This window comes from Mus musculus, chromosome 10 (genome assembly GCF_000001635.26).
Source record: "Mus musculus strain C57BL/6J chromosome 10, GRCm38.p6 C57BL/6J".
Lineage (NCBI taxonomy): Eukaryota > Metazoa > Chordata > Mammalia > Rodentia > Muridae > Mus > Mus musculus.
The window spans coordinates 56939964-56949118 of NC_000076.6; the positions used below are offsets into that span (position 1 = coordinate 56939964).

At 36.3% G+C, this 9155-nt stretch overlaps 1 non-coding gene across 1 annotated transcript; it reads right to left on the reverse strand.

The window, feature by feature from the left end:
- Positions 1 to 8273: 8273 nt before the first annotated feature.
- Positions 8274 to 8409, reverse strand: LOC115487547. The gene has a single exon (XR_003949133.1). It is a non-coding gene; the product is annotated as a U4 spliceosomal RNA (small nuclear RNA).
- Positions 8410 to 9155: the final 746 nt, after the last annotated feature.

Sequence of the window (9155 nt, forward strand, 5' to 3'; positions counted from 1 at the left end):
TAGATACTGCATATGGTTTGGCTTCTAAATTCTTTAACCTTTCTTGAGTCTAAAAATGCCTTATCTTTACTAGCTTAGCTCTTTTAAAATTTCTGACAAATAGTATTATTAGAAATTAACACTATTTCCGGGTGGTGGCAGCGCACGCCTTTAATCCCAGCACTTGGGAGGTAGAGGCAGGCGGATTTCTGAGTTCGAGGCCAGCCTGGTCTACAGAGTCAGTTCCAGGACAGCCAGGGCTACACAGAGAACCCCTGTCTAGAAAAAAACAAAACAAAAACGAACAAACAAACAAAAAACAAAGAAAGAGAAAGAAATTAACACTATTGATGACTTTGAAGGAATACCTTCTAAATAATTATTGTAGGCTTCTGAAAACACCCTTCTACACACAAGGCAGGTTTCCTCTAGATTTCTCTGTTACATTCAGTTACTTCAGGTGCAAGAGCAGCTATGCTCTTCAGCCACAGCATCCTAGATGGCTTTATTCTTTAGTTCTTACAATGTAACTACAGTAGAATTCAATTTAGCAAGATGCTCTGTGAACCACATTAACTTCCAACTATTCATCTCTAGGCTAAAACTGAGCAACACACGTATTTACAGAAAAGCTGTTTGAAGAAAAACAGCAAAAGAAAGCAATGAGCATAAAAAATCTTCACAGTGGTGTTATTTATAGTAATGTTAGAAATGACCTAATTGCTCAACAAGAAGAAAAAGTTTGGATAGATATCAAAGTAAGTAATGAAATATTATGTACTTGCTAAAGAAATAATTATGAGCATTAGGTAATAACATGACAATGTCTTGGTATAATGCTAATTTAAAATAGAATGTATTACTTCATCATTACAAATTCAGGAAATATGTGACCATGTATAAGTAAGAAGCGAAAACTAAAAATTATAATTATATAAATTGTATTCTTTCTTTTATGTTCCTGTTTTTTAAATTATACTTGTGCTTAATTAAAAAGTAATAAATTTTGAGTAAGAAATAGACAATAGAAGATGGACAAATTATGTGGAGATACAGTTCTAAACATCAAAGGCTAGCCTAAAAATAACTTTAAATTGGCCATTATAAGGAGAGTTCACTCCTAACCACTTCTGCCTGTCAGTTCGTCTGTCTTGAAAAGGGAATGTTAGTGAATTAAAAGTCATAAGCCTGGACAATTGCCTCCACTAAGACAACAACTGGCAATTTATCCTAAGACAGTTTATGCCCTTGAAATAGAATTATCTCAACTTCAAAACCTAGGAGTTAGACTAGACAGTTTTTAGGATTGTTTCTAGTCTTAGGTTCTAAGGTTTTGAGCTTAGGTCTTTATTCAGACCCTATTTAATAAGTATGTCTGCTTTTAGAGCTTGTCTTTTCTGTGATAAGAATAGTGTTAGTTACTATTTATAAAGATTTACCTGGAATTTCTGCTGAAAATGTGAAATTAGATATTAAATAATCATAATGTTTATTAACTGCTAAACATTTTTCCAACTCCCTGTAAATCCTAGAAAGGTCATGTTTGGAAAGTTTATATATATATATATATATATATATATATATATATATATACTTTGTACATATGTACATATACACACATATATATGCATGTATATACACACATACATATATATGTACATATGTATACATATATTGACTTGAAAACTGAAAAACAAGGTTTTCGTTATGAATGATTTTACTCTTTTTAATGTTACCAAAGTCACATCCAAAATTAGTGTTTTAACACACTTATAAGGTTATAGAATTGTTAAATAAAATTTCAATAAAAGTAGAATGAATCAGGTATAAACTTCTAATAAGGAGTAACTTCTAACTCTAACTAGTTAAACATTGGTAAGATGTACAGTGATCCCTAAATTTACATCCGTATATAGAGAAAACTTAGCAAAGTGTTTAAAGGAAACTCCAATAAGAAACCTAAGAATAGGATCTATAAAGCAAAGCATTACATTTTACAATTTCTTCTGCTGCAACACCAAGTAGATTGGTTACAATGAAGCTATAAAGTCAGGTGGCAAAAAGATGGTTGCTTTTTGGCAGTTTCAGTGTCTGGAAGGACACAAATTGCCTCCAAACGGCGACTTTGGCAATTGCTACAAATCAGAAGCTCACAACCAACAGGAAATGAAAACACAGAACACAGTCTGGTAGGTCGCCTGATGTCTCTTTGATCTTGTGCACAACTCCACTTGTGAGTGTCCTGATCATCTCCACTTCACTGAACAGGAACCCTCCTCATAGCCACAGCATGTGGGCTGCTAACTTCAGTCAGGAAAAGCCACCTCTTTCTGATACTTATGTCATTTTGTATAAGAAACTATATCTTCTATAGATTAAACTAATAAAATATCTGATTGGACATGAGTCAAATTGTCATTTGAACACGGATACAATTGAATGAGCTCTACAAGGCTTAGACTTTGTGAAAATTAACTTAATAATTGTATTAAAAGATCTTTCCACAAAGAGCATTCAGAGCACTCTTAAAGACCCACATCCATTTGGTATCCATTGAATATTTATTTGTGCCAGTAGATGAAAAAAATTATAAATCACGGGAGACAGAAATCACAAAATATTTAGCTCTAATAATCCCAAATTTTAAAATTCTATAATGCTTTGGAGTTCTGTTATTGGACGTAAGATGGGAGTCAGATGAAACATACTCTGATCAGAGCATTTACTATTCTAGGTGCTTTATATCTACCTAGTATTTGTGGTATAGAAAAGAAAAACTGAAAAACATGATCAGAGAAGGTGCCTAGGGCACAATTTTCACAAGCCAATAGAATGCCCAGAGGGAAAGACACAGAACCTGGCTCAAGAAACCCTCTCCCTAACCTTTGTTTACCTCTTAAACAAGGAACTCTCCTCCCAGAAAACGAGGACAGACTGACCCAAATAAAGCCTGCTCGAGATATATTTGTTTACAAACCCAGATTTACTAAGTTCTGTCCAGACCCAGACACTGTGCCACGCACAGGATCAGTAATGAATGCCAGAACATCCCACAGCAAGAAAAATTCTCACTTTGGAGCCACTGGACAAAAGTGCTTCTTTTACTTCATCCAGTGTCCAGTCCATCTCTCCCCTTAGAGGTCTGTCTCTGAGGCTTGTGACTTTTAAGCCAAGATAATTGGAACACCATCAAATAAATACTAAATACTGTCAGGGAAAAAACCCAGCAGGGACCTTTAGTGTTTTCTTGCTTCTGAATTTTCTCCATCAAATGCCACACAGTGACATTTACTGAAACTGAAATCGTTGCAAACTAGTTGCTTCTAATTGGAAAAAAATGTTTGAGGCAACTTCGCTGGGAGTGTGGAGGAACCAGAGAGAACTGAGCATAGCCACATTTGTCCTGATGTTAGAATTCATCTTTCTTTTTAATTAAGGGCCAGCTTCTAAGTTGTGTGCCCTTAGGCTTTCTAACTGAACAAAAGCTTAGCTGTGGAAAAGTGGAGAACTCTTCACCTCTGACAAGACTTACCTGGAAGATGTTTGTGCATGGTTCTCTTTGCTTCTCATTTTAACTCCCTCTAGCACACAAACAAATGATTTCATGCACAGGCCTGGCTGACATCAGGCCTCTGAAACCTGGGAGCCACTTTTCAGTTCACTTACTGATAACTATTAACCTCTTGAGTTCTGGGATAGGGTGATTGAGGTTCATGACATCAGTTCTATTCATTCATGATAAAGACAGAATATTTTTGGTATTAATATTTCTTGATTTTCGTTAGAGTTCTTGCTATCACGTCTTATATTGGTTTCCAAGGGGGCAACAATGAGCATGAAAGCAACTTCAGTTTTTAAAAAATAAGTAGTTATTTTGGTAATAGCCTGCAACATAAAACACTGGTCCCTGACAGGTAAATTCCATTGAAGAGTCATATCATCATCAAAGAGGATGCTCTTAGATCCCAGCTCCTTTTGTTTGTTTGTAAGAACTATAACTTCCTCTACAAGGGCTCATTTCTTCTGCAGACCAGAGAGGCTTTGTGAGATGACTCCATATGCTGCTCTGTGGAGGGCAAACCTCTGAGAAACAGGTCCAAAGTAAAATCCTCATGTCATCAGGCTTTATCTTAATGGCACCCTTGAAGTTGGATGCAAAACATACATTTTTATCTGATTCTAATTACATGGAACTCCAAAGTCATTTTGGTAACAGAAACCGTTCTAACCTGTAATTAAATTTGGGATTTTTATTTTCCTTAAGACATAAAAGTTGCTTTGGTAAGGACTTTGAAGTTTAAAATAAAACACAAAAACAGAATGAATCCAACAAAGCCTGGTCAAATGAATGATTTTTATCCATGGTCTAAGCATTAAGCCAAGTTAATTGGGAACGAATATATCTTTAATCATTTTTGGTTATGGTGCAAATTATTTCTACCCCAAATCCCTACTTGACAAAGAATTAGTAAGATTTCGACTTCGATAAAAATCTCCACAATTACAATTCTTAAGGAAATGGCTCTGCACTCCGGATTTCTTCTCTGTCAGTCAATATATCAGAAAAGAAATCTACTCAGCCTCAATCACATGACAAGCAATGATAAGGAATTTTGAAATATTAGAAGTGAGGAAATAATAAAAGGAAGTGTTTGCTAAGTAGTTAAACTTCCCTCACCTATTTATAAAGAACATTTACAGAAGTAGGCACTGAGTTTTGAATTGCTGTACTTCAGGGTGAAGTCATGTGAGCATGCCCACCGGAGCCCTCAGTTTCCTTCTCGTTGCTTTGGTAAGCTCTCATAGACGGTTTTGGAAGTCAGTAACACAGTCTCCTTGGATCACTTCATTTTTAAACTAACCCACAGACATTACACCCCCCAGTCATCAGAGACCTCAAGGCAGTAAGGAAAAGCAGAATGTCGTCATGGGAATGACCACTGCAGGACATTATCACCTACAGTTAAAAAAATGCCAGCACCAGACTTCCTGTGGTACCACCCACCAATTCACACAATTCAGCCAAGCTGACTCATTCATAACTTTGAGACACATCAGAATAAATTAGTGAGTCATTAAAAAGAGAGGGGCAGAAGGTAAAGCAACTCTTAGTACTTCCAAAACAAATATATCCAACAAACAAAACATATCTCTACTGCATAGTGTTTTAAGTAACTTAGTCTATGTATATTGTTTTATGCTTTTATAAAAGGCAGAATTTTCAGAGTCATGGTACATGCAAAGCAGAGGAAACTCTAAAACAAGGCAAGATTCACAGATCTTTATGAGAAAAGAAAAATTGATGGATGGGTTGTGTTATGATTCTCAATAATGAATCATGGGTTTGGGGCATGATGGGATGACGCTTTCAGATCCAATGTGGGCATGTCTGTCTGCCTGGTCAAAACTCTTTGTTGGATGGACTCAAAGACAGCTCTTTGTTTTCCCCTTGTATTGAATGTAGAAGTCTTGCACTATGCACAGTAATTTTTCTCACTTTAGTTAACTGATAGACTGATACAAATCTACTGAAGATCAGTTAATGAGACATTGTATGTAGCTACAAGGTGTTACTGATGGTCCCAAAATACTTATTCAATTGATTGGGATGAAGTAATTAACCAGAAGGTAAATCTCAAATAAGAGTTTATTTATTAACCAGTACTGACTTTAATAATACCAACCATGCCAATAAAATACTTCATTTTGATTTATTCATCTAAAATGTTTCAAAATACTATTTTTTATTTCATAAAATATATTCAATGATCTTGAAGCTTAAGGAGTCTAAGTAAAATACAGATTTTTGAAAGTACGACCCCAGGTTAATTTTACATACCATAGGTCTCTTGTATCTGCTTTCAATGAAGTATGCCACATCTACCCAAAATAACAACTGACACAACTTTCATTTACTCAGCATTGTTTGTCTGTTTTCCTATAGAAATTTCTTCTAAAAGACATGGTAAGCAGAATATAAAGCCCGTCAGAGATGCTCATACCTTAACCCTTATACTTGCAACTGCCCTGACATACGTACAAAGACTTTGCTACTATGGTTAAGGCTTTCATGTGAAGAGATTCAAGATCATCTGCATGAGTCTAATATAATTTTGTCAGCCCTTGAAAGTAAAGAACCAGTTGAGTCCAGAGAGTTATAACCACTTCAAGGGCATTTGCATAATAAGCACGGAGCCTGTCCATGCCAGCTTTGATGGTTTTGTTCAAACACAGGTGGTTTTTAGAAGGGGAAGTTTAGAAAAATAGATTCTCATCAAGAGCCACCAAAGCCTCTTGAATATCTTGATATTAATCTTGAGGCCATTGTACACTTGTAAAATAGTACTTTTTTTTTTTTTTGCTGATTTAAGCATTAAATATGCGGCAATTATTAAGATAAGCCAAACTCTGGGAAATAGCCTTTTTCTTTTTCAATTCTATTTTAAAATTTTATTTATTTACACTCTAGTCATTGACCTCCTCTCAGTTTCCCCTCCCATAGTTCCCATCCCATTCCTCCTCCCCCTTGTCCCAGGAAGGGTGCTCCCCACATCAGGCATCCCCCTTCCCTGAGGCCTCAATTTTCTCGAGGATTGAGTGCATCTTCTCCAACTTAGGCCAGATCAGGCAGACCTCTCATATATACGAACCAGGGGTCTTAGACCCACAATCAGAGTGCTAGATGGATTCTTTTGTTGTCTATTACTATATTGTATCAATGTGAATTTGTGCTACTTTATCTAATCACTGACCAATGTGTAACCAGATAATACATAAATGAAAAACACTAAGGTACATGTCTCTGCTGGACTACATCCTTTCATTTCTTTGGATAACTAGCCTGGATTAGAATTGCTGAGTCACAAGGCAAGTAGATGTTCAGCTTTTAGAAGTTACCAAGTTATTCTGCAGAGGGGTTGTGCCATTTTACATCCCATCAGCAAGGAATGAAGGTCCCAGGTTTCCCAAATATTTGCCAGTTTGTATGCTCCGTCTTTGAATATAGTCATTCTAGTGTTAGTATAAATGATATTTCATGACCACTTTGATTTTTTTGATCATAATGACAATAATGTTCTGTATGTTCTCAGGTACTTTTAAAATCTATTTACTTATCATTTTCTATTGAGGGGACTATTCGACTATTTTGGCCTTTTGCTTATTGTGCCATTTGTGTTATTATTGAACCTAATGAGTCCTTTTGATGCTATGTATGGAAGTCAGCCCAATCTTCTGGTATTCACTCTCTTGTAGTGCCTTCTCAAGATAATGCCTTTTATTGTATTCTCTCTCTCTCTCTCTCTCTCTCTCTCTCTCTCTCTCTCTCTCTCCTTTCTTTACGACTTCCCATTACTTTCTAAGGAGAACTCACTTTATAAGGACAATTAGATTGCCATGGAGAGGATCATGGGACTGCCAACAATTAAATGGATGCGCATAGTAGCACATGCTAGTTTTGGATTGCTGCAGGCTAGGTAACAGCTTTCTTGTAGCCTTTAGCCAGAGGCACATATCACTTGCAGATCATTGACCTTTAGAAACTCATGGTTTCTTGATTTAAGATGCTAAGTATTGGAACAGTTCAACATGCAGAATAGATAACTAATGCATCCTGGATCTACATCTTTACAATACTAGCTTTGCAAATTTACCATTGTTCTCTCTACATTTCTTTTTTTTTTTTAATTTTTTATTAGGTATTTTCCTCATTTACATTTCCAATGCTATCCCAAAAGTCCCCCATACCCTCTCCCCCCCCCCTCACACTCCTCTTCCCACCCACTCCTACTTCTTGGCCCTGGCGTTCCCCTGTTCTGAGGCATATGAAGTTTGCATGACCAATGGGCCTCTCTTTCCAGTGATGGCTGACTAGGCCATCTTTTGATACATATGCAGCTAGAGACAAGAGCTCCAGGGGGTACTGGTTAGTTAATATTGTTGTTCCACCTATAGGGTTGCAGATCCCTTTAGCTCCTTGGGTACTTTCTCTAGCTCCTCCATTGGGGGCCCTGTGATCCATCCAATAGCTGACTGTGAGCATCCACTTTGTGTTTGCTAGGCCCTGGCATAGTCTCACAAGAGACAGCTATGTCAGGGTCCTTTCAGCAAAATCTTGCTAGTGTATGCAATGGTGTCTGCATTTGGTGGCTGATTATGGGATGGATCCCTGGATATGGCAGTCTCTAGATGGTCCATCCTTTAATGCTCTCTTTTGAAACTCATGTGTTAAATTTGGATGAAGTCAAGTTTATCGTTCTTTCATAGTTTTGGATAAGGCCTTTGGATTCATGTCTAAGACCTCTCTACTTAAGAAAATAGCTTAACCCCTGTTTCTCCTACAAAAAATTATCTTTAAGTTTGATATTCAATTAGCAATAATCGTGCCTCGGATAAACCTCACTGACTATGATACTGCCACTGCGAAAAGCTAAGTTTGATAATCAGTCTAAGAGCCAATCTTAAATGGTATAAAGTAAGCATGCAAGTGTATTGCCCCTTCCCCCCATCCCTTAAAATAATACCTATTCTTTTGTATAACATCATTTGGGCTAAGAATTGTTCTCTCTTCACTGAATCATCCTATCATATTACTATAAGTGAATGAGTTTCTGGACAGATTTATTCTTATATAGATTTGTATTCTTAAGTTGCTGTTATGTGGTACTAATGATCTTTGCTTTATGTTAAAAATGGAAATCACATAAGTCCCCCACAATTTCCTCCTCTTTCTCAATATGTAGCTTTGGAAAGACAAAACTCTTCCTTCAGTTAAGACTGTTGTAAAGTGAACAAAGTTGATGGACCAATAATTTAATAAAAATTAATATCTAAAATGGTTTCAGAGGATTGCATCATAATTAAACTACTAAACTTACTTAAATAACTATCTTTGCCTAGTTTTTCAATGGCTTGATGTTCGAATTGGTTCCCACTGAAAGCACTATATAATAAATAAAATAATCAGTGCACCCTTTTGCGATAATTATTCAGACTGTCCATGTTACCACTCAAAGTAAGAGAATCTAGAATGGCTACACAACACTTAACCTTTCTACTATTTTTTACTCAGAAGACTATCAATGTAGCAGAAATTTTCTTTCTTTGATTTTCATGTTACTACTTGTCATTGATACTAGTCAAAGAAGGGTCCTTTACAGTTTGTTCTAAGTGAAACA